Source organism: Rattus norvegicus, chromosome 18 (assembly GCF_021556685.1).
Source record: "Rattus norvegicus strain SHRSP/BbbUtx chromosome 18, alternate assembly SHRSP_T2T, whole genome shotgun sequence".
In the NCBI taxonomy this organism is placed as follows: domain Eukaryota; kingdom Metazoa; phylum Chordata; class Mammalia; order Rodentia; family Muridae; genus Rattus; species Rattus norvegicus.
In genome coordinates this window covers 44942794-44970115 of record NC_141551.1, presented here as the reverse complement: position 1 = coordinate 44970115, position 27322 = coordinate 44942794, and the positions used below count along the sequence as shown (strand labels likewise).

Sequence of the window (27322 nt, the reverse complement as noted above, 5' to 3'; positions counted from 1 at the left end):
ATCCAAGTACGGGGGTAGGGGGTGTGGGGGGGCAGGCCGACCTCTGAGTTCAAGACCAGCCTGGTCTACATAGTGAGTTCCAGAACAGGAAGGACTACACAGAGAGGCAGAAACAAAAACGAAACAAAACAAACAAATCAAAACCTTGATACTCTTCAAATGGTTACAAATGTAGCCTTTTACCAACATGATGTTGTACTTCATATGTACCGGATTGTCTAGAACCAAGAGACATACCAAAGAAATAATGTTCTTCTAAAAATCTGAATTGTCTATGAAACACTGATGTTTTATTTCAGTATCTGTTCTCGTAATAAATTTTATCACAACAGAAAGCCCCAAAGGCTCAGTGGTTAGACATTCTCAGTTAGGTCATGTGATAGTTTCATTATTTTGCTTTTTACCCCAACGCCACTCATTAGGTTAGTTATAAAGCAAGACCTTGAGATAGTGATGGCAGCCGAGGGGAAGCTTTCCTCTTGCTTCCTACCTAGAGACAAAAGCAGAAAGAAGAGCTGAGATCCTAACCGGGAACGTGCTTCCCATGCAAGCACGAGGTTCTCCGTTTCATCCCCAGCATCCACGAAAAACTTCAGCATGATGATAATCCCAACTATGGGGGTAGAGAATGGCAGATCATTAGAGCTTGCTAGCCAGCCACCCTAGTCTAATTAGACCCTGTCTTAAAAGAGAAGGTGGATGGTTGCTGGGTTACAGTAGTCAAGGTTGCCACATGTACAGCACATGCACATACACATGCATCAACATACAAATGTGCACACCCACATGTGCTTACTCATATCCACACACACATGCATAGGCACACACACACTCATGCACAGGCAGGCACACACACACACACACACACACACACACACACTCATGCACAGGCACACATAAATCAAACAAAACAAAAGCTAGAAAGAAAAGAGTGTGGTGCAGAAGTCAGCTGTAGCTGGCTTGTTACTCTTCTGTCCCTCCGATGATATAACCAATGTGTCTTCGAATCTTATAATTGTCTTTAGGTATCTGTAATTCTTTTTTTTTCTTTTTTTCGGAGCTGGGGACCGAACCCAGGGCCTTGTGCTTGCTAGGCAAGCGCTCTACGGTATCTGTAATTCTTAACAAATTTGCTTTTAAGCAATTTACTCTGTTGAAAACTAGTAGAAATATGACCCATTTTATTTCTTCGCCCTGGCTTTAGAAGTATATGCTTAATCTGACAGTCACTTTCAGATGGACAAGTAATGAATCAAGAGAATAGTTCCACTTCTCACTCATGGGGAATCAGGTACAGTCATTTGACTCATCAATTTCTTTCAATTAGGAAATGTCACTGTACATGTACCATAAGGTGCTTATGAGATGCTGGGATCCGCAGAGAAAAGGTGACAACTGCAGGATTAAAATCTCATTTAACATACAGTTTTATAAAACTTCCAACATTTTTATTTCATTTCAGACCATAGAAACTATACCTCCCTTCCAAATCACACATCTCTCTTAGGTCTTTCTATCCATTTTTCTTTTGTGCTGCTGGGGACAGAACCTAGTAGGGCACTTCGGCAGGGGAGCACATGCCTGACTGCTGAGAAAAGCACCAGCTGGTTTTTTGTTTGTTTGTTTGTTTGTTTTGTTTTGTTTTTAATGAAATACTTTACTAAAAAGTTTGGTAGTATCTGTTTCTGGTCACAATGCTAAATAAAATAAGTAAAAAGAAACATCCAATATTGGATTTAACTTAGCAGACTTTTTCCCGGTTAAATTTAAAAATATCATACCTGGAAACTACAATAAATTAAATTAATTAGAAAGTTGATTACTCTACTTTGGTTAAGCGTAATAAACCTGTCTACACCATTGATTTTCTAAGATTGATTAATGTTATCATTCTAAACTATTCTGAGTAAATGGAAAGTCTGATACGAGGTGTGAATAACAGGTTTTGTTTGAATAGCTAAAAACATACAGAAAGTTTTTATAAAAAACGTTTCAGATTGAGAGAAAAATTGAGTTGACTTTATAGTTCCCATATACTTCATGTGATCTACTTGTTGAATTATTGAAACATATTGATACATTATTAAATAAGTATATCGCTTATTAAGATATCCTAGTTTTACCCAATGTCCTAACTTTTGCCCCAGTATTCTGCTAAAAAAACTTACCAGAATTGGTTATTGTAACTTTGTGGGCGCTGGTTAGCTATGACTTTTGTTTTTCATAAATTTCTTTGGTTTTGAGGAATACTGGTCAAGCAGTTTGTAAACTGTCCCTCTGCTGAAATTTGTCTGAGCTCCAATCCTAGCCACCACCCCACATGGCCAAATTGAAATACAGACGAGGGTTTTGGAGAAGGAATACAGAGGCAGCGTCGTTTCCTCAGACCACCACCAGGCTCCACTTGTCAGAAGAGGGTATCATAGGTCAGGTCGCAGTTACAAATGGAGAGCCTTGTGAGTGCTGGGAACTGAACTTGGTTCCTCTGAAAGAGAAACAAGTGTTCTCAATTATTGAGATATGAATTACTGGTTCATATGCAGCCTGGTTTTTATTTGACATATTTATTTATAGCCCAATATCACTTCATTTTAAGGTGTGAAATAGTCCAGCTTTGCCCACTGGGAGTTTTACCACTTGCTCCCAATGTCCCTTTGAAACACCTGAATTACTGATTGTTGTGTATCCATATGTTTTAGCATTTCTAAATAGTATTATTACTGTACAATTTTCCAGGTTTATTTAAGCATGGCTGACAAGCTTTTAAAAATGTATATTCTGGTTTCTGAAAATTAGGGGAATTTTGTTTGTTTGTGTTTGTTTCTGTTGTTCAAGACAGGGTTTTTGGCTGTCCTGCAACTCACCCTGTAGACCAGACTGAACTTGAACTCAGAGATCCTCCTGCCTCTGCCTCCCAAGTGCTGGGAACGAAGGCTTATGCCACCATCAACCAGCTAATTTTGGGAATTTATAAACTGTTATCTCCTCCTCAAAATTAGTAATTCATACATGTATTTTTCTGCATTAGATGTTATGAGATAGAGTTGTGAGTCAAGTGTGAGTTTAGCCCTGATTTCTGTTATTTCTAGTTGTACTGCACTGTTATTCTAATAGCGCTTACATTAAAGAACAAGAACAGGAAAAGAACCTCAATAATAGTTTAAAACAAATGAACATTTATAAACATTAAACAATAATTTTGATACTATATAACCATATATGACTTGAGAAATTGCATCTCAAACACAGCATATAAGATATTCAGATTTGGAGAAAGGCTTCTTCCTTTCCTCTGGCGGCAACCATTAGGTGAGCCAAGATGGGTGCATACAAATACATCCATGAGCTATGGAGGAAGAAGCAATCTGACATGATGCACTTTCTTCTGAGCAATACCACCAGCTCTCTGAGCTGCAGAGGGGTTCCAGTCCCACCGGCCTGATAAAGCAGGAAGGCTGGGATACAAGGCTAAGCAAGTTTATGTCATTTACAGGATTCGTGTGCAACGTGGTGGTCACAAACACCCGATTCCTAAGGGTGCAACTTATGGCAAGCCTGTCCACCATGGTGCTAACCGGCTGAAATTTGCCGGAAGCCTTCAGTCTGCTGCTGAGGAGAGAGCTGGGAGCCATTGTGAGACTTTGAAGGTCCTGAATTCCTACTGGGTTGGTGAAGATTCCACATATAAATATTTTGAGGTTATCCTCATTAAGCCAGTCCATAAAGCTATCAGAAGAAATCCTGACACTCAGTGGATCACCAAACCAGTCCACAAGCACAGAGAGATTCGTGGGCTGACATCTGCTGGTTGCAGGAGCCGTGGCCTTGGAAAGGGCCACAAGGGCCACCACACTATTGGTGGATCTCACCATGTAGCATGGAGAAGGCGCGATACTCTCTAGCTCCACCGTTACCACTGATACACGTAATATTTGTAAAATTCATATCCATAAACAATGTAAGATGGTCAAAAAATACTCAGGTTCATGATCATCATAGGCATTTGGAATTCACTTGATAGACCAATTATTTATGGGAATACTTGTAAATCTGAACTGTGGACTTGGTGTTGTTATGGGGATGATGATGAAACTCCAGGAGGTACAGAGGCTACAAAAGCCCTCTCCCGGTGAACTATAATGCTAGCCTGAGTACGAATGCTTCCTTATGACATGATGGATGTGATAACTTACATCAGTTAACAGTGGCATTCTTGTAAGTAGTAAAATGAGAGTATGCATGCCAATATCAGCAAAGTATAAAATTAAATAGCATAACACCTAACATATGTGTTTGATCCTTAATGCTCAATATAAAGATGGTCACAGATAAACACCAACGTGGCACACAGTAAGCCTGGCAATGTTCCCCAGTATACGTCACAATACTCAGAAATCTCGGTGTGTGCAGGAAAGGTGCCTTTGATGTTGGGTGTGTATGATCCCAAGAGATGGCTGAGTCTCTGGGTAGCTCTATATTAGGCTTTAGAGCCACCCCGCTGCTCTCTCCTATAAGATCACACTGGGGCCCACTGTTTAAGCTTTACTGGTTAAGAAAAAAAATACACAAGCTTTGAATGTTTCTGTCATTACCCTGCAGTCAGTTTGCCTTGGTTTTTTGCATCGTGCTCAGCTTTCCTCTGGGACCTCTTATGTGGGACCTCTGCTCCCACATAGGTCTGTAACCTTTAAAGAAGCAGAGGTTAGAAGAGAAGACGTGAATAGAATCTCTCTAGTTCCAAGAAGACAAGGACTGTTCCTCATAGTTTCTTATCAACGGGACAAAGTGCATCACTATACGAGAGTTTTGCTTTCATAAAAAAGACAGAATCTTGCAGCTTAAATGGCATTTAAGTATGGTAAACATAAAATGAGTTGATTTCTCTAATGCTGTTTTTATATTTTAATATTGAATTCTCCATTGCAACATGCTTCTCCCCCCTTTTGCATGGTTCTTGGGATAATAGTATTAAGTATTGTGCAATTTCAGTTTCACAATAACTCAGGAGAAGAAAAGGAAAATGGTCCAGGTAGCAAACAGTCATTCACAGAGAACAGAAAGACTAGATTTTGAAGCTCTGCATCTTGTGATCTCTCTATAATACTAGTGTTTTCCAAAATGAAACTGATGTAAAGATGTTTAATAGCAACATAGACATAATTAGCACATCCACACAATAATTTCATAACTGTCAGTTTAAAATTAGAGCAGGTGGGTTGGGGAAGTGGCTCAGTGGTTAAGAGCACTGACTGCTCTTCCAGAGGTCCTGAGTTCAATTCCCAGCAACCACAGGGTGACTCACAACCATCTGTAGTGGAATCTGATGCCCTTTTCTGGTGTGTCTGAAGACAACTACATACACACACACAATCTTTTCAAAAATGTTTTTTTTTTTAAAAACAGGATAAATCTTTAAAATTAGAGCAGGATAGATAGTGATCCTGTATGAAACTGAGTCAATTCATAAAAATACAAATGTTGATCAAATACTGGAATTGATGGTATGGAAGAAATCCTATTGTGCCAGGAAGCCAAGTCATCAAGGAGCTGACTCCGGTCTAAGCACTTTAGGGTCTCTTTATTACAGATTCAGGCTTGGGCCTACTCACGCCAGACCCACAGGATGGTTTGGCAGCCCCTGATGCTCATCAGGACAAGGTTTTATAGGAAGTGGCAACCAAGGGAGGGAGTTTCCATTCTGGCAAGCATCTAGTTGAATGCCTATTGTAAACTGACAGATGGGTGCTGTGAAGCAAGACAGAAAACAATTGCAAACGGTATGGAAGTACATCTGGAACAGTCGGGCTAATCTTTGATAACTGTTGCTAGGAAGTGGCCAGGGAGTGACTCTGCTGAGCACAAGACGACGGGTCCCTCCTGGAACTTGAGTTTAGCTATAGGTCAAGTTCTCAGGCTTTTTTTTTCTTTTAAGATGGAGGCCAGCTCCAAGATGGAGTAGGTATGGCCTCTTAATAAGTGTTTAGGAAGTACTGAAGCAAAAGTCATGCTAGATAATAAATGAAATAAGGGCATTTTGAAAGGAGATCAGGCAGGAAGGCAAAATGGAAACAAAACAGCAGCTAGCATAACAATAAAAAGTAAAAACAATGGAATAAATAAAAAGTTGATGTTTTTGAAAATTTCAAAAGACTCAACCATATAACTAGTCAAGTTGTATATACTACATAATTATAAACACTTTAATGACAAATATGTTATGTTAGATGTTGAACATTTAAAAATGTAAGATCCAGGTTGGAGAGATTACTCAGGAGGGAGAGGTGCTTACCTTAACCCTGAAGGTCTGAGCTCAACCCCTGGAGACCCAGGTGGTAGAAGGCAAGAACGGATGCTCACAGGTTTATTCTCCACTCTCCCCAAGTGTGCTTTCCCCTGACTCACACTGTTACACTGTTACAGAACTACAGTCGGTGCTGGAAAGCACAGTGACTGAGCTAGCCCTGACTCCTCATCACCCCTATGGAAGAAGGCAGTACATGGCGGGAAATCACACACACACACGCGCACACACACACACACACACACACACACACACGCCTTGACTGTGATTTACTATGAAGCAAGATTCAATAAAAGTACCCATTACAGCACCTATAAATAATTTATGGGTGGTTCATGAAGTCAATCTAGTGGCTTAACATCAGAATTTTTTTTAACAAAAGTAACGATAGAAAATAGAATCAATCATAGACAGTAAGAACCGTCAAGCATTAGTGAACCTCCACTTAGTCCATGTTTTCAGTAGATAAACAGATACACATCTAAATACCTAGGACACATCATCCCAAGAAGTTAAATAATTTATATAACAAGAGGCAATGTGGAATGCATAAAAGACTAGAATGTTTAACTTTAGCCAAGGAAGACCTCCATGCCCATGTCTTTTTTGTTCAAGACCTCTTGAAATTCTGGGATCCATATTATTTGTTAGATAAACATTCTAGACTGAAATAATATTCAGTACAAAAACCTTGGTATAGCCTGCTTGTTTGAAGCAAGAGCAACATGAATGAAAGAAAGAGGGGGGAAGATTGGCAGGTGATGGGCAAAGAGCCTTTTGGAGAGACCAATCTGCATAGGGCCTGATACATCACAATAGACAATCTACATAGGGCCTGATACATCACAATGCACAATCTGTATAGGGCCTGATACAACACAACAAGGCCTTTTGTTTTGATCCTAAGTGAAATGGGAAGCCCTTAGATCATATTGAACAGACAAGGCTGAACTGTATTTACAGAGGACCACATGGTTTTTCTATGTAATTGTTGTGTGAGCGATATCATCTGCCCGAGAGACTGGTAATGTTTCTCTCCTAAGTCTTTGTCCAGTGTTCACAACACCATTTTTATTGTCTAGTAAGTCAAGATCTGCTACCTTATGAGCCATTTCATACTGGGTACACACGCAAACATACATCTTACAGTCTCAGTAAAAGAATGTAATCATTTTAAGGATTTTGTAAGCTAAGCACATTTGGTATATTTTTATTTTTAATCCTACTTCAGTGTCAACGATGTTTTAATAGTTGCTGATTTGTGAAATAAAATATTTAGGCACGTTAAAAAAAGATGTTACTAAAATAGAATCAAATTCTAAGTTTACTGATTAAGATGTATAATTTGACTTGTAAATCCAAACAAACTGAAAACTATTTAACTTGTTTTAAAGAACTTTCACAGTTGTTTTAAGTAAATATTTTAAGAGGCAGGCTCTCATACTGTAGTCCAGACTAGGCTAAAACTCATTATGTATTCAAGACTGGTCTTGAAGTTATGGCAATCCTCCTGCTTCAACTCCTAGGTGCTTTGATTATAGGCATGAGTCACCAACCAAACTCTTTTGTTCCTATTATAAAGATAAAGGTTACAGAAAATACACAAAAGTACAAGGATGGTAAGCACAATTGCCTGTAGTCATATTGCTCAGATATGATATCAGTCTTTATCTTCATAAAAACGCTACCTGTTGCCCCTACCTATACTTAATGCACATTTTAATCATTAGAATATTATTACATTAATAATGGGTAGCAATTATTGACCATTTACTACGAGTCAAGTACTTTGAATCTGTCCTCTCAATCACCTCCAGGGTGCTCTGAGAACAGTTACTTTTTTTTTTTTATTAACTTGAGTATTTCTTATTTACATTTCAAATGTTATTCCCTTTCCCGGTTTCTGGGCCAAAATCCCCCTAACCCCTCCCCCTCCCCTTCTATATGGGTGTTCCCCTCCCCACCCTCCCCCCATTGCCGCCCTCCCCCCAACAATTTAGTTCACTGGGGGTTCAGTCTTGGCAGGACCAAGGGCTTCCCCTTCCACTGGTGCTCTTACTAGGCTATTCATTGCTACCTATGAGGTCAGAGTCCAGGGTCAGTCCATGTATAGTCTTTAGGTAGTGGCTTAGTCCCTGGAAGCTCTGGTTGCTTGGCATTGTTGTTCATATGGGGTCTCGAGCCCCTTCAAGCTCTTCCAGTTCTTTCTCTGATTCCTTCAACGGGGGTCCTATTCTCAATTCAGTGGTTTGCTGCTGGCATTCGCCTCTGTGTTTGCTGTATTCTGGCTGTGTCTCTCAGGAGCGATCTACATCCGGCTCCTGTCTGCCTGCACTTCTTTGCTTCATCCATCTTGTCTAATTGGGTGGCTGTATATGTATGGGCCACATGTGGGGCAGGCTCTGAATGGGTGTTCCTTCTGTGTCTGTTTTAATCTTTGCCTCCCTATTCCCTGCCAAGGGTATTCTTGAGAACAGTTACTCTCACTGTACCCATTTTTTAATTAAGAAACTGAAGCTCAGAAAGATGTAAAGCTCGTTCAAGCTCATATGTTTAGAAATAGTGTGAGGTGACTTTGGAACTTCGTCTGCTGTCACTCTAAAGATAAAGTCAGTGTCCTCTATTATTGTCCTGACCCAAGCTTTTCATCTGCCAGGAGGTCGTGTGAATTTCCTCACATTGTTCTGTGCTCTCATAAAAATGACTTTCGGCTCTGTAAAGGCTCTATTTTCTATCCATCTCACAACTAATGTAACCATGTCTTTACTGTTCGAGTGTTAGGTAATTTCCAGCTTTGGCACTGAGAGCAGAGCGTGAGAACATGAATCACCTTCCTACCCCAGCATCTAGCAAAATATTTTTTTTATTTTTTATTCAGGCTCAGAATGTCAACCTAATGACTGGGGCGAAGATAGAAGCTTCATCTGGAGGAAAGAGCAGAGAAATTAGAAGAGGGAGAAAGAAACTAGCATGTCTGGGGGAAAATGAAGAGACAGAAACAGGGACATAGAGAATACGTACTAGGGACTCTCTGCCACTAGGACCTCTGAGGTGTCCAAATCACCATAATCACAGTACTTTTCAGAAAAAAGCAAAAATGCATATGTGTCATTGCTATTAAGAAGATAATCAACAATAGCAAAACCAGGAAGTTCTAGATGGAAGCCACACTCGGAGATGTCGCAGGCTCCTTCACACACTTGCTAGTTTCTTCAAGCTGAGAACTGTCCACTTGCTTTCTCCCTAACTTCCAACTGATCCAGTATTCTTTCTTTTTATGTTTCTATTTTTTCTTGTCCCATACTTTCCCCTTACTTTTGACTCATTGTTGGGCCTCTGTCCTCTTCCTATCCTGTAACATTCTAATTTCGCTTCTTAGCCTGAACTGTCTAGTGCAGGCTTGGAAAGCAGGAGACTAACATAACCAGGCAGTAGAGCCGGGAGATGGTGTTGGAAGGAAAGAGGCATGAGAATAAACCAACCTTAGATCTTCACTCTAGCACAAAGGGTATTGCACAACTTCCTGTCTACTTGAAAAATGCTGTTCCTTTGTCTTGGAGAACAATTTTTAAATGTTAGTCTTCTGTTTGCCCATAGTATCTGGAATATACTTCTAAAGTTATTTCTTTTGTAATTATGTGTTTAATTTTTCATGACTGTATGATTAGGTTTTCAATAGCAAGAATAAATGGCTGAATGTTAAAATTTACTTATTCAGCACCAATGTATTTATTGATGCATAATACTTTGAATATATTCTAATTTATTAAGAAAACATGGGACAGATCTTCCTGGTTGCTGCCGCCGCGGAGAGCTCTTGGGCAGCATCCCGCGAGCAAACTTGAGCCTCGGGACCACAGGTAAGACCAACTTTTCTGCTGCAAGAGACCTGCCTGGTGATCTCGGGACACACAGAGGCAGAATTCCTCTAGGACTGGGCACCTCCTGTGTTTACCGGAGGTCCCACGCCCGCGGATCCCGGCCCGCAGCAGCTCTCTGCTCCCAGACCCCGCGGGAGAGAGACCTCACCGCCTGGTCAGGTGGGCACTCCTGAGGCTGCAGAGCGGAAGAGACCACCAACACTGCCCACCCCTGCCCACATCCCTGGCCCAAGAGGAAACTGTATAAGGCCTCTGGGCTCCCGTGGGGGAGGGCCCAGGATCGGCAGGACCCCTGCCTGAGACACCACCGGAACCTGAAGGAAACAGACCGGATAAACAGTTCTCTGCACTCAAATCCCGTGGGAGGGAGAGCTAAACCTTCAGAGAGGCAGACAAGCCTGGGAAACCAGAAGAGACTGCTCTCCGCACACACATCTCGGACGCCAGAGGAAAAAGCCAAAGACCATCTGGAACCCTGGTGCACTGAAGCTCCCGGAAGGGGCGGCACAGGTCTTCCTGGTTGCTGCCGCTGCAGAGAGCCCGTGGGCAGCACCCCACGAGCGAACTTGAGCCTCGGGACCACAGGTAAGACCAACTTTTCTGCTGCAAGAAAGCTGCCTGGTGAACTCAAGACACAGGCCCACAGGAACAGCTGAAGACCTGTAGAGAGGAAAAACTACACGCCTGAAAGCAGAACACTCTGTCGCCATAACAGGCTGAAAGAAAACAGGAAAACAGGTCTACAGCACTCCTGACACACAGGCTTATAGGACAGTCTAGCCACTGTCAGAAATAGCAGAACAAAGTAACACTAGAGATAATCTGATGGTGAGAGGCAAGCGCAGGAACCCAAACAACAGAAACCAAGACTACATGGCACCATCGGAGCCCAATTCTCCCATCAAAACAAACATGGAATATCCAAACACACCAGAAAAGCAAGATCTAGTTTCAAAATCATTTTTGATCATGATGCTGGAGGACTTCAAGAAAGACGTGAAGAACTCCCTTAGAGAACAAGTAGAAGCCTACAGAGAGGAATCGCAAAAATGCCTGAAAGAATTCCAGGAAAACATAATTAAACAAGTAGAAGCCCATAGAGAGGAGTCACAAAAATCCCTGAAAGAATTCCAGGAAATCATAAATAAACAAGTAGAAGCCCATAGAGAGGAGTCACAAAAATCCCTGAAAGAATTCCAAGAAAACACAATCAAACAGTTGAAGGAATTAAAAATGGAAATAGAAGCAATCAAGAAAGAACACATGGAAACAACCCTGGATATAGAAAACCAAAAGAAGAGACAAGGAGCTGTAGATACAAGCCTCACCAACAGAATACAGGAGATGGAAGAGAGAATCTCAGGAGCAGAAGATTCCATAGAAATCATTGACTCAACTGTCAAAGATAATGTAAAGCAGAAAAAGCTACTGGTACAAAACATACAGGAAATCCAGGACTCAATGAGAAGATCAAACCTAAGGATAATAGGTATAGAAGAGAATGAAGACTCCCAGCTCAAAGGACCAGTAAATATCTTCAACAAAATCATAGAAGAAAACTTCCCTAAACTAAAAAAAGAGATACCCATAGGCATACAAGAAGCCTACAGAACTCCAAATAGATTGGACCAGAAAAGAAACACCTCCCGTCACATAATAGTCAAAACACCAAACGCACAAAATAAAGAAAGAATATTAAAAGCAGTAAGGGAAAAAGGTCAAGTAACATATAAAGGCAGACCTATCAGAATCACACCAGACTTTTCGCCAGAAACTATGAAGGCCAGAAGATCCTGGACTGATGTCATACAGACCCTAAGAGAACACAAATGCCAGCCCAGGTTACTGTATCCTGCAAAACTCTCAATTAACATAGATGGAGAAACCAAGATATTCCATGACAAAACCAAATTTACACAATATCTTTCTACAAATCCAGCACTACAAAGGATAATAAATGGTAAAGCCCAACATAAGGAGGCAAGCTATACCCTAGAAGAAGCAAGAAACTAATCGTCTTAGCAACAAAACAAAGAGAAGAAAAGCACACAAACATAACCTCACATCCAAATATGAATACAACAGGAAGCAATAACCACTATTCCTTAATATCTCTCAACATCAATGGCCTCAACTCCCCAATAAAAAGACATAGATTAACAAACTGGATACGCAATGAGGACCTGCATTCTGCTGCCTACAGGAAACACACCTCAGAGACAAAGACAGACACTACCTCAGAGTGAAAGGCTGGAAAACAACTTTCTAAGCAAATGGTCTGAAGAAGCAAGCTGGAGTAGCCATTCTAATATCAGATAAAATCACTTTTCAACTAAAAGTCATCAAAAAAGTTAAGGAAGGACACTTCACATTCATCAAAGGAAAAATCCACCAAGATGAACTCTCAATTCTAAATATTTATGCCCCAAATACAAGGGCACCTACATACGTAAAAGAAACCTTACTAAAGCTCAAAACACACATTGCACCTCACACAATAATAGTAGGAGATTTCAACACCCCACTCTCATCAATGGACAGATCATGGAAACAGAAATTAAACAGAGACATAGACAGACTAAGAGAAGTCATGAGCCAAATGGACTTAACGGATATTTATAGAACATTCTATCCTAAAGCAAAAGGATATATCTTCTTCTCAGCTCCTCATGGTACTTTCTCCAAAATTGACCATATAATTGGTCAAAAAACGGGCCTCAACAGGTACAGAAAGATAGAAATAATCCCATGCGTGCTATCGGACCACCACGGCCTAAAACTGGTCTTCAATAACAGTAAGGGAAGAATGCCCACATACACGTGGAAATTGAACAATGCTCTACTCAATGATAACCTGCTCAAGGAAGAAATAAAGAAAGAAATTAAAGACTTCTTAGAATTTAATGAAAATGAAGGTACAACATACCCAAACTTATGGGACACAATGAAAGCTGTGCTAAGAGGAAAATTCATAGCGCTGAGTGCCTGCAGAAAGAAACAGGAAAGAGCATATGTCAGCAGCTTGACAGCACACCTAAAAGCTCTAGAACAAAAAGAAGCAAATACGCCCAGGAGGAGTAGAAGGCAGGAAATAATCAAACTCAAAGCTGAAATGAACCAAGTAGAAACAAAAAGGACCATAGAAAGAATCAACAGAACCAAAAGTTGGTTCTTTGAGAAAATCAACAAGATAGATAAACCCTTAGCCAGACTAACGAGAGGACACAGAGAGTGTGTCCAAATTAACAAAATCAGAAATGAAAAGGGAGACATAACAACAGATTCGGGGGAAATTCAAAAAATCATCAGATCTTACTATAAAAGCCTATGTTCAACAAAACTTGAAAATCTGCAGGAAACGGACAATTTCCTAGACAGATACCAGGTACCGAAGTTAAATCAGGAACAGATAAACCAGTTAAACAACCCCATAACTCCTAAGGAAATAGAAGCAGTCATTAAACGTCTCCCAACCAAAAAGATCCCAGGGCCAGACGGGTTTAGTGCAGAATTCTATCAGACCTTCATAGAAGACCTCATACCAATATTATCCAAACTATTCCACAAAATTGAAACAGATGGATCACTACCAAATTCCTTCTATGAAGCCACAATTACTCTTATACCTAAACCACACAAAGACCCAACAAAGAAAGAGAACTTCAGACCAATTTCCCTTATGAATATCGACGCAAAAATACTCAATAAAATTCTGGCAAACCGAATCCAAGAGCACATCAAAACAATCATCCACCATGATCAAGTAGGCTTCATCCCAGGCATGCAGGGATGGTTTAATATACGGAAAACCATCAACGTGATCCATTATATAAACAAACAAAAGAACAAAACCACATGATCATTTCATTAGATGCTGAGAAAGCATTTGACAAAATTCTGCACCCCTTCATGATAAAAGTCCTGGAAAGAATAGGAATTCAAGGCCCATACCTAAACATAGTAAAAGCCATATACAGCAAACCAGTTGCTAACATTAAACTAAATGGAGAGAAACTTGAAGCAATCCCACTAAAATCAGGGACTAGACAAGGCTGCCCACTCTCTCCCTACTTATTCAATATAGTTCTTGAAGTTCTAGCCAGAGCAATCAGACAACAAAAGGAGGTCAAGGGGATACAGATTGGAAAAGAAGAAGTCAAAATATCACTATTTGCAGATGATATGAAAGTATATTTAAGTGATCCCAAAAGTTCCACCAGAGAACTACTAAAGCTGATAAACAACTTCAGCAAAGTGGCTGGGTATAAAATTAACTCAAATAAATCAGTAGCCTTCCTCTACAGAAAAGAGAAAGAAGCCGAGAAAGAAATTAGGGAAACGACACCCTTCATAATAGACCCAAATAATATAAAGTACCTCGGTGTGACTTTAACCAAGCAAGTAAAAGATCTGTACAATAAGAACTTCAAGACACTGAAGAAAGAAATTGAAGAAGACCTCAGAAGATGGAAAGATCTCCCATGCTCATGGAGTGGAAGGATTAATATAGTAAAAATGGCCATTTTACCAAAAGCGATCTACAGATTCAATGCAATCCCCATCAAAATACCAATCCAATTCTTCAAAGAGTTAGACAGAACAATTTGCAAATTCATCTGGAATAACAAAAAACCCAGGATAGCTAAAGCTATCCTCAACAATAAAAGGACTTCAGGGGGAATCACTATCCCTGAACTCAAGCAGTATTACAGAGCAATAGTGATAAAAACTGCATGGTATTGGTACAGAGACAGACAGATAGACCAATGGAATAGAATTGAAGACCCAGAAATGAACCCACACACCTATGGGCACTTGATTTTTGACAAAGGAGCCAAAACCATCCAATGGAAAAAGGATAGCATTTTCAGCAAATGGTGCTGGTTCAACTGGAGGTCAATATGTAGAAGAATGCAGATCGATCCATGCTTATCACCCTGTACAAAGCTTAAGTCCAAGTGGATCAAGGACCTCCACATCAAACCAGACACACTCAAACTAATAGAAGAAAAACTAGGGAAGCATCTGGAACACATGGGCACTGGAAAAAATTTCTTGAACAAAACACCAATGGCTTATGCTCTAAGATCAAGAATCAACAAATGGGATCTCATAAAACTGCAAAGCTTCTGTAAGGCAAAGGACACCGTGGTTAGGACAAATCGGCAACCAACAGATTGGGAAAAGATCTTTACCAATCCTACAACAGATAGAGGCCTTATATCCAAAATATACAAAGAACCCAAGAAGTTAGACCGCAGGAAGACAAATAACCCTATTAAAAAATGGGGTTCAGAGCTAAAGAAAGAATTCACAGCTGAGGAATGCCGAATGGCTGAGAAACACCTTAAGAAATGTTCAACATCTTTAGTCATAAGGGAAATGCAAATCAAAAGAACCCTGAGATTTCACCTCACACCAGTGAGAATGGCTAAGATCAAAAACTCAGGTGACAGCAGATGCTGGCGAGGATGCGGAGAAAGAGGAACACTCCTCCATTGTTGGTGGGATTGCAGACTGGTACAACCATTCTGGAAATCAGTCCGGAGGTTCCTCATAAAATTGGACATTGAACTGCCTGAGGATCCAGCTATACCTCTCTTGGGCATATACCCAAAAGATGCCCCAACATATAAAAAAGACACGTGCTCCACTATGTTCATCGCAGCCTTATTTATAATAGCCAGAAGCTGGAAAGAACCCAGATGCCCTTCAACAGAGGAATGGATACAGAAAATGTGGTACATCTACACAATGGAATATTACTCAGTTATCAAAAACAATGACTTTATGAAATTTGTAGGCAAATGGTTGGAGCTGGAAAATATCATCCTGAGTGAGCTAACCCACTCACAGAAAGACATACATGGTATGCACTCACTGATAAGTGGCTATTAGTCCAAATGCTTGAATTACTCTAGATGCCTAGAACAAATGAAACTCAAGACGGATGATCAAAATGTGAATGTTTCACGCCTTCTTTAAAAGGGGAACAAGAATACCCTTGGCAGGGAAGAGAGAGGCAAAGATTAAAACAGAGACTGAAGTAACACCCATTCAGAGCTTGCCCCACATGTGGCCCATACATATACAGTCACCCAATTAGACAAGATGGATGAAGCAAAGAAGTGCAGACCGACAGGAGCCGGATGTAGATCGCTCCTGAGAGACACAGCCAGAATACAGCAAATACAGAGGCGAATGCCAGCAGCAAACCACTGAACTGAGAATAGGACCCCCGTTGAAGGAATCAGAGAAAGAACTGGAAGAGCTTGAAGGGGCTCGAGACCCCATATGTACAACAATGCTAAGCAACCAGAGCTTCCAGGGACTAAGTCACTACCTAAAGACTATACATGGACTGACCCTGGACTCTGACCTCATAGGTAGCAATGAATATCCTAGTAAGAGCACCAGTGGAAGGGGAAGCCCTGGGTCCTGCTAAGACTGAACCCCCAGTGAACTAGACTGTTGGGGGAGGGCGGCAATGGGGGGAGGGTTGGGAGGGGAATACCCATAAGGAAGGGGAGGGGGAGGGGGATGTTTGCCCGGAAACCGGGAAATGGAATAACACTCGAAATGTATATAAGAAATACTCAAGTTAATAAAAAAAAAAAAAAAAACATGGATAAGCGGCTGGTGAAGATGTAGAAGTCCTACTTCATCCATGGTAGATCCTGAAGCATTGTAGCAAAATCAAAAACTCTTACAATGTATCAAATTAATATACTTCAAGGAAAATAACCTTTTATGTCTTCAAGAAAAGAAGGGAAAAGGGCAAAGTAAAAGCACTAGCCCCATTAGTGCTGAAGCGTCAGCCCTAGCCCAGTGTCTGGTCCCAGGTTAGGTATAGTCTTAACTCTCAGGTGCCATGTTGGTAGAACTCAGGGGAAATTCAGAAGCTCGGTGAACATTTAAGCCAATTGCTTAACTAAAGCAATTATTGGCAAGGGGAGTGAAATGTTCCCAAGGGAGAGGTTCTGCCTCCCTTAAAGCACAGAGCTACTCAGGACCTGAGCAACAGGTTCTACTGGCAAGGTGCAAGCCTGGGATGGGGCTATAGGGAAAGGCCTATTGTCTAGGAGGGGGAATGGTTCTGACTTCAGCAGGCAAACTGCTCTGGGCCATTTAACAGAGAGCAAAATAGAACTACATATATTTATTTATTCTAAAAGATTAATTTGAAGCTGCCTAGGTGGCTAGGAGATGGGACTGAGACAGGCCTGGTTTTAGGAGTGACTTTACCTTAGAGAGATTAAATGCTCTTTAATTCTGCTTGTTAGATGGGGAACAACAGTATAGATCTGTGATCAAATCTTAATTCTGTGATCACAGTGATTTCCCAGAATGCTATAGGCCTTTTATGAAAATATATTTCTGGTCTCCTTTATTGAGATTATAATAATAAATAATGATAATTCTAAGTCATTGATAAAATGACAATTAGAAAAATTGTGTTTGGAAGCAGACACTTAATATACTTTGGATGTTTTTTGTTATTCTTATAAGGTATTAAAATATAAAAAAAACCCATACTAAAGATGCCTAAAATGATATGTCAATAATAATGACATCAACCCACTTCCTGTCTTGTACTGTGTGTAGTTTTGCCTCTCATGATATTTTATATAAATGGAACCAAACAATATCTGACCTTTTTTAACTTCCTTCTTTTATTTAGCATAGTATTTTTAAGGTTCATTCTTGTAACTTGTGTCAGTGCAGTTTTTCCTCGTATTGATGAATAGTGTCTTATGCTTTGACTATATGCTCTTGGGAAATCTGTTGGATAAATATGAATGGATTTGTTGAGTCACGTCAACTCTGTGTTTAACTTTTTGAGTAATTGCCAGTGTTTTCCAAAGGCATTTAAATACTTTACTTCCTTAACAGTTACAAATGAGATTTTTGATATTGGCACACACCCATAAATCAGCATTTGTTATCTTTTGTGTGTGTGTGTGTGTGTGTGTGTGTGTGTGTGTGTGTGTGTGTGTGTGCGCGTGTGTATGTAACAGGGTTTCTTTGGGTTACAGCTTTGACTGTCCTAGAACTCACACATAGACCAGGGTGACTTCGAACTTAGAGAGACCCACCTGCCTCTGCCTCCTGAGTGCTATGAATAAAGGTGTGTGCCACTACACCCAGCCTATTTTTTTTATCTTTATTAACTTGATTATTGCTTATTTGCATTTCGATTGTTATTCCCCTTCCCGGTTTCACCGCCAACATCCCCCTAGCCTCTTCCCCTCCCCTTCTTTCTGGGTGTTCCCCTCCCCATCCGCCCCCCATTACCACCCTCCCCCCAACAATCACGTTCACTGGGGGTTCAGTCTTAGCAGGACCCAGGGCTTCCCCTTCCACTGGTGCTCTTACTAGGATATTCATTGCTACCTATGAGGTCAGAGTCCAGGGTCAGTCCATGCATAGTCTTTAGGTAGTGGCTTAGTCCCTGGAAGCTCTGGTTGCTTGGCATTGTTGTACATATGGGGTCTCGAGCCCCTTCAAGCTCTTCCAGTTCTTTCTCTGATTCCTTCAACGGGGGTCCTATTCTCAGTTCAGTGGTTTGCTGCTGGCATTCGCCTCTATTGCTGTATTCTGGCTGTGTCTATTAGGAGAGATCTACATCCGGCTCCTGTCAGCCTGCACTTCTTTGCTTCATCCATCTTATCTAATTGGGTGGCTGTATATGTGTGGGCCACATGTGGGGCAGGCTCTGAATGGGTGTTCCTTCTGCCTGTGTTCTAAACTTTGCCTCCCTATTCCCTCCCAAGGGTATTATTATTATTATTATTTTAACAATAGTCATTTTTAAGGGTATGAGCTGGTATTTCACTGTGGTTCAGATTAACATTTTCTTAGTGACTAATGCCCTTAAGAATTTTTTCATGTGCTTGTCACTTGTATATCTTATTCAGTGGCACATCTATTAATGCCTACCTAACAATTTTGCTGTTTTACATAAATATAATAATTCTTTATGTGGTCCAGATTAAAATCTGTTATTGGGTATGAGACTTACAACTTTTGTTTCCCATTCTGCCTCTTGTTTTTTAAACTTTATTTCTTGTCTTTTTAACTTTTTAAATGGTGTGTTTTTAAATCACAGTAGCTTAAAAACAAACTTAAGTTTTCAAATTTAAAAATTTTTTACTTAGTATTTTTAGGGGAAGCATCCGAGTGCCATGTTACATGCATGTGGGGATCACAGGAAAACTTGGTGGAACTGGTTCTTACCTTCCAGCACGATATGGATCCTGAGGATTGAGATCAAGTTATCAGACTTGTTCAATAATAGCCTTCAGCCCACAGGCCATGCTGCCAGCTCTCCTCAAAGTTTTGACTGGAATTTTATGGTAAAGTGTTATTGCTTTTAGTTTTAAAATGAGAATATAGCTGAGAGCTGTGGCACTTGCCTTTTAATTCAGCACACAGAAAGCAGAGGTAGGCAGGTCTCTGCAAGTTCAAGGCCAACCAGATAGACATAATGAGTTCCAGGACAGCCAGACTATATAATGAGACACTATCTCAAAAAAACCAAACTAAACCAAACCAAACCAAACAAAACCAACCAACCAACCAACCAACCAACCAACCAACCAACCAACCAACCAACACAACAACAAAAGCTTTAGAGATTGGAAACTTCAAGATTAAATCTGACTCTATAAGTCATAAATATTCATCTTTAATACATGATCTGAATAGGGTGAGAGAATGTAATCAAAATTATTGTATAAAAACCCTCATTATCTGTTTGCATTAACAACAAAAAATAAGGAATTTGGGGGATAAACTTAGGAAATGAGGAGTGTCTTAAAAGATCTGAAGAGCTGTACTATGCTCTTGGACAGCAGGTACACTTACTGTACTTCTTGAAAGCATTCAGCACATCTACAATAGAAACAACAAAGGGGCCGGATGAAATTTTACAGACATTAAGTATGGAGAAGTGCTTAACAAGTAGCACAAGAATGTGTTAAACTAAAAGGACGGATTGGGATGACCAAGAGATAACTACTCTTCCCATGACACTAAATGGATCTAAAATTTCTTTATGTTAAAGATACAAGACATGACTAATATTCCAATGTAGTAAGTCCACAGCATGTACATTTATAAGATCTAATTCAATCATCTCTCTTGATTCCTATTTTCCCTTTTTATGAGGTTAAGACATCACTGGACTGCAAGCTTTCTTTTGAGTTAGTATACAAACAATGGGCTCACTTATGAGATGTTTTCAAACATGAATATCTCTTTAGTCATCTCTTATGCACCTCCTTACTCTAGCCTGTGCTAATTTCCCATTCTGATCTCACATGTCCTCCTCACAGTAAGCATAGATTAAGTCTTACATGTTCAACCGGTTAAGTGAACAGTTATCACTGTGGCCAGGTCTTCTTGTTCCTGAATCTCTCCACTAGAGAAGGTATGTGCATGATCGGTGCTGAGGACCTTAAATTGAGCCTCCTTGCAGACTCCAATTTTAACTTTTGTTTTTTGTTTATCTGTTTTTAGATTTCAGGCTATTTTAATTCTATCTTTTGCTACCGTGCTGGAATTATTGTTGTCAAAAATAAGTACATTTTATTCTATTAATGCATGTTCTTTAGAATTTTAATTGTATAATGCAAATTCATAATGTAATAAAGCAACCTGAAGCACTCTGTAACTTTTCATCTACATGCCGACTATGCCAAAATGATAAATCTAGACCATTTTTTTTTATATTTTCTGGAGCATTTGTGAATTGAAAAGTCTTTTTTGCTAGATCCCAATTTCATGACAAATTAAGAGTTGTGTCCATGCTTGGGGGGAGTAAACTGTGACAAATTCGGGAGGTTGAATGGAGCAGCTGCACAGTAATGACAATCTGGTTTACTTCACCACCTATGAGTCCTACTTCAATTATCTTATCACAGAAATTGTCATCTGCATTTTGCAAAGATGCCCGATACAACAATGATGGGTTTTGTTAACAGTATAATGGAAATATCTCTACTTGCACATATGATCTGAGCAGTCAAACTAACTAACAATAATTGTCAGAAGGGAAGGAATAAAAGGTAAACCTTTACGTTAGAGCTGTGTCACTGCCCGTCTCAGGAGTTTACCCAGAAGCTGAGTTACAGTTACACCTGGATCTTTTGCTGCGCTTGCAACTTTAACCTTCGTAACTGTGCTAGCAATGGGGAAGGCTGATGATGCGATTTATAAAAAATGGGAGACAGTTTAGATTCAATCCCAAGGGCCTCAATGTGCCCCTTCCCCCAGACTTCTCATTGGATGCTTTAAAAGGATGTATTAACCATGTAATTTAAGCATTTTAATTTTATTGTGAGCCTTCTTATCCTGTGATCTGAGACAGTGAAGATCCACTTGGTGAAAAAGGCAAATAGATTCAATGGTGAGTTTTGCTTTCCTCTGTGGTGCTGATAATCAAAGGCAGCACCTTAAGTATGCTACATAATCAGTCCTACCAAGTAGGTTATATCCCGTCTACACTCACTTTTATTATTATTGCAGCACTGAGGAATACATTCAGGGCCTTTCACGTGTTAGGTGTCTACCACTGAGCTATATCCCCAGGTCCAATCCAATGTCATTTTCACCAGACAGACTCTCAATACAGTAATTTCTCATAATTGATAAGTTAACTCATATATTAAAATGTGTGTGTGCACGTGCGTGTGTGAATTTCATGAAGTCATTATTTTTAATAGTTGAGTAGTACTCTGTACTACATTTTCTGTATCCATTCCTCTGTTGAAGGGCATCTGGGCTCTTTTCAGCTTCTGGCAATTATAAATAAGGCTGCTATGAACATAGTGGAGCATGTGTCCTTGTTATATGTTGGAGCATCTTTTGGGTATATGTCCAGGAGTGGTACAGCTTGGTATTCAGGTAGAACTAATTCAAATTTTCTGAGGAACCACAATACTGATTTCCAGAATGGTTGTACCAGTCTGCAATCCCACCAACAATGGAGGAGTGTTCCTCTTTCTCCACATCCTTGCCAGCATCTGCTGTCACATGAGTTTTTGATCTTAGCCATTCTCACTGGTGTGAGGTGGAATCTCAGGGTCGTTTTGATTTGCATTTCCCTGATGACTAAAGATGTTGAACATTTCTTTAGGTGCTTCTGGGCCATTCGATATTCTTCAGTTGAGAATTCTTTGTTTAGCTCTGTACCCCATTTTTAATAGGGTTATTTGGTTCTCTGAAGTCTAACTTATTGAGTTCATGAAATTCGCAGGCAAATGGATAGAACTAGAAAATATCATTCTAAGTGAGGTAACCCAGACACAAAAGAACACATATAGTATGCACTCACTGATAAGTGGATATTAGCCCCACGATGCCTGTGATACAACACACAGACCATATGGAGGTTAAGAGGAAGGAAGACCAGGGTGTGGATGCTTCAGTCCTGCATTGACATGGGTGTGTGTGTGTGTGAAGATGATTGAGGGAGGTGGAGGGAGGGGGGAACTGGGAGGAAGAGATGAGGGGAGGAAGTAAGAGGGGTAGAATCAGATACTGTAGGGGACAGGAGAGAGGTACAGAGGGTGTAGCGGGGGTGGGGTGGGGATAGCCACTGGAGGGTCCCAGACGCCAGAGAAAGGAGAGGATCCCAGGACCCAGTGGAGATAATTTTAGCAGAGAAGGGGAGGAAGAACCTGTAGAGAGCAACTCCAGCAGATAGGCACGGCCCTGGGTCGAGGGATGAGGCCACACACCCATCTCAAAGTTTTTAACGCAGAAATGTTCCTGTCCAAAGGAAAAACAGGGACAAAAAAATGGAGCAGCGACTGGAGGAAGGGCCATCCGGGGGACTGCCCCACCTGGGGATCCATCCTGTCTGCAGACACCAAACCTGACACTGTTGCCATTGCCAAGAGGCGCTTGCCGACAGGAACCTGGTATGGCTGCTCCTTGGGAGGTTCAGCCAGCAACTGACTAATGAAGATGTGGATGCTTGGAGCCAACCATCAGACTGAGCTCAGGGACCCTCGTGGGGAAGCTAGCAGAAGGACTGGAGGAGCTGAAGGGGGTTGCAACCCCATAAGAAGAACAACATCCGATGGCTGGACTACCCAGTGCTCCCAGGGATTAGATCACCAACCAAGGAGTGTACAGGGAGGGATCCATGGCTCCAGATACATAGGTAGCAGAGAATGGCCTTGTCTGATAGCAACAGGAGGCGAGGCCCTTGGTCCTGTGGAAGTTTGATGCCCCAGCATAGGGAGATGCTCGAGGGGTGTTATGGAAGAGGGTGGGTGGGTGGAGAACACTCTCATAGAGGCAAGGGGAGGGAGGAAGGGGAGGTTGTGGGATGGAGGACTTGTGGAGGGGTAACCAGGAAGTTGGATATCACTTGAGATGTAAACAAATGGAATGATTAATAAAAAAAAGTGTGTGTGTGTTTATTCCCCCCCCCCCCCCGCTTAATGTTGGCATTGAACACAGGCCTTGTGCATGACAGGCAAGCACTTTTCCTTTGAGCTATATTCTTCGTAAATTAATTACATTATCATGCTATTATGGATTGAATTGTGCCCACCTAATATCTACTACTTGAATAAGATTTTTTGTGGAAATAAGACATTTTCAAATATTCAAATTTGATGAGGCATTTTGGACTATCCTTATCCAATAAGAATTTATTTATCTTAGGTACACAAAAATACATTCTGCACAGTGCTTCCAACAAATACCATGTAAATGTGAAGTATTGTTACTTTCCCCTTGCTTTATTTTTTCCAGACCAGATATTTTCAGTGACCATAAAGTGAGATGCTTGCAATGATTCTGTGCAGGGAATTTTTATTATTATTAAAAACAAAACTGAAATTAAAATATAATTGCATGATTTCTCCTTTTCTCTTCCTCCCTCCAACTCTTCCCATGTACCCTGTTCACCTCTCAAATTCAGAGTCTCTTTTTCTTTATTATTAGTGTTACACAGACACTCTCTCTCTTCCTCTCTCTCTCTCTCTCTTTCTCTCTCTCTCTCTCTCTTTCCCCCCCCCCCTCTCTCTCTTATATAAATATGTAAATACGACTTCAGGTCATATAGGCATTACTTGTACGTATATGATTTCAGGACTGGTGTGGGATAACCAGTTAGGGGTTTTAGCTCTAGGAATGACTACAACTCTCAGCCTTCTTAGTTGCCTATAACTCTTTTTTCAGGGTCACAGTGAAATTCTGAGGAAGAACTTTTTGAAAACCCACCAACAATGAAAAAAAAAAAAGCAAAACTCACTCCTTCTACTGTTGCTTCAAAATTTAAACCCTAGCCCTGTTGGTAAATAACTACAGTGTCTCATCTGATGAACAGAAGGATTTCACTATACCTCACATACCTAACAGCTAAGAAGCAGAGGAATGCTAATTTTATCGTTTTTTTCCTTAAAGATTATGTTTATCTTTCTGTCACTAGGCAAGACTTTCAATGGAGGGATGGGGACACCAACCCAGCCACAAAACCTTCCACCCACAGTTTTTTCTGCCTACAAGATGTGCAGGGATAAAGAGGAAGCGGAAATTGAGAGTATGGCCAATCAATGATTGGTCCAACTTGACACCAGTGCCATGAGAGAGGGAACCATGGCACTGTTAATGATATTCTGCTCTACTTGTAGACTCTACTGTGAGCTATTCTTAGAGCCTAGCATAAGTATTATCTGAGAGGCTTTATACAGAAGCTGATGAAAAAAGACACGTAGTCCCACGTGCAAACATTAGGCAGAGCTTCGCGAAACCTGTGTAACAGATGGAAGAAAAACTGGAAGAGCCAGGGGTCAAGGACACCACAGTAAAACCTGCAGAATCAACTAACCTGGCTCATAGGGCTCACAGAAACCTAACCACCAATCAGAGCATGCGTGAGACAGACCTAGGGCCTCCACACGTGTGTGAGAGACGTGCAGCTTGGTCTTTATGTAAGACCCCTAATAACAGGAGCAGAGACAGTCTCTGAGACTGTTGCCTGCCTTTGGACACTTTCCCCTGCCTGGGCTGCTTTGTCTCGCCTCAATAGAAGATGCACCTAGTCCTACTGCAGCTAGATATACCAAAGTGGGTTAATGTATTTGGAAGGTATGGTGGTTCGAATATGCTATGCCCACAGGGAGTGGCAGTTAGGAGGTGTGGCCTTGTTGGAGGAAGTCTGTCACTGTGGAGGTGGGCTTTGGAGGTCTCCTTCTATGCTCAGGCTCTACCTATTGTGAAAGAGAGCTACTCCTACTGCTTGAGGATGCCAGTCTCTCCTGGTTGCCTTCGAATCAAGGTGCGGAACTCTCAGCTCCTCCTCTAACACCATGTCTGCCCGCCTGGATGCTGCCATGCTCCATGCCACGGTAATGGACTAATCTCTGAAACTGTAAGCCAGCCCCAATTAAATGCTCACCTTTATAAAAGTCGCCTTGGTCATAGCAATGGAAACCCTAACCAAGACAGGAGCCTCTCCTTCTCTGAGGAGAAAGAGGAGGTGGGTGGAGGGGAGATGAGAGGAAGAGACTGGGAGGAGAGGAGGGAGGTGAAGCTTCGAAGCTGTGAATAGGATGTAAAGTAAATTAATTAGTGAATTAATGAAAAAGGTGTGTGTGTGTGTGTGTGTGTGTGTGAAAGAGGGGGAAGGGAGGGAGATAGAGGAAAGAGAGAGAGGGGTGGGCTTGTAAATACATGTACAATGTACATGTGGAGGTCAGAGGTTAACTTTGGGGACTTGGCTCTCTCCTACCATATGAGTCCTGGGATCCAGTTCAGGGCACTGGACTCAGCACTTTACCTGCTGAGCCACTCTGGCCTAAATGTTGGCTTTTAAAAACAGTCAGAGGTGCAGGGAGGCAGGAGTCCTTCAGGATTCTGCTAGTCCTAGAGAAGCTCTTTAGAATTCAGATTCACAGGGTCTCACAGTACTACTATGTGTTCTGTGTTCTGTATCTGGCCCTAGTTCCTTTGTTGGTTATGATCCCACTTTTGGCTCTCTCTCTCTCTCTCTCTCTCTCTCTCTCCTCTCTTCTCTCTGTCTCTTTCTCTCTCTCTCTCTCTCTCTCTCTCCTCTCTCTCCACAATCATTGATTTTGATGGAATCTCTCAATTCATGATGAATTTGTTAAATCTGATAACTAGTAGTACTCTTGTCAAATCATTAGTAAGTATTATAAGTCATTAATCATGGGTCCATCAAGATCATCAGAGAAACCACATTTTCTTATGTAGGAATAGTCATATCTGAAACCATTTTGTGGTTCATAAGTCACCTGCTTTGCTCATGGCTTCTATGTGTCTGTTGCAGAGTTTCAGGCTGATCATCATGTACACCAGCCACACCATCATGGTGACCTCCACGTCTTCCTCTTCAGCGCAGGTCATATGATCTCTGTATGGTGGTGGTAATGAGGAAAGAGCTAATGCACGTTCTCCGACCTGACCACCTTGACCCGGAGAAGGAGGTGCTGGTCTTTGATGTGGGCACGATCCCTGCTAGAGGGAAGCATGGCAATGCCTACTTCAATAGATGACCTCCTGCCAAAGACCTCTCTTCCCTACCTGGAAAACTCCACAGGACAGCCATGGTAGCCATCAAGCATCCTTGCAAACATGCCATAATAGTTTAATCCTGCGAACTGGGTTCACAAAGCTGTGATTGACATTTGATAGACAGCTCAGGTAGAAGATAAGGATATACTCTCCATCGCTATCTGTGCTCTGCCAATCAGAGCAACTCTGTCAGGGGAATGTGCTCACTATTCCCAGAAAAGCTCTCTTGAAGTTGTTAGCTGTTTTGATCCCAGCAATTCCTCCCCTGACTCCAGGTTGGCTAAGTCACAGCTAACGATTAGAGTCACTTCATTTGTGGTGCTGCTGATCTAGGCATGTGAGCTGACTGTTGCTATGGGTGATGGTGGCTTCAGTCCCTGCTCTCCCCGTCAGTATCAACACTGATCCTTGTCTGGACTAGAAATGCTGACACTGTAGTCACATGGACAGCCTTCATGTTTGTGACTCACTTCACAGTCACGGTTCCAGCACTGTTGTTCTGAGCTAGAATATGCAACTCAATTATCTTGCTGGTATTTCTAGGTTATTTTAAATGTCTATTCCTCTTCTAAATCTGTGATGCTCA

At 41.2% G+C, this 27322-nt stretch overlaps 1 long non-coding RNA gene and 1 pseudogene across 3 annotated transcripts; one reads left to right on the top strand and one right to left on the bottom strand.

The window, feature by feature from the left end:
• Positions 1-268: 268 nt before the first annotated feature.
• Positions 269-26088, bottom strand: LOC147999785 (uncharacterized). 3 transcript variants are annotated; one of them, XR_015642954.1, is made up of 3 exons: positions 25982-26088; positions 2169-2485; positions 269-490 (listed from the first exon to the last, which is right to left on the bottom strand). It is a non-coding gene; the product is annotated as an uncharacterized LOC147999785 (long non-coding RNA). The 3 variants fall into 3 exon arrangements; XR_015642955.1 differs by having other exon boundaries at positions 269-613; positions 25982-26072; XR_015642956.1 differs by having other exon boundaries at positions 269-613; positions 25934-26048.
• Rpl15-ps11 (ribosomal protein L15, pseudogene 11) lies at positions 3320-5959 on the top strand (annotated as a pseudogene).
• Positions 26089-27322: the final 1234 nt, after the last annotated feature.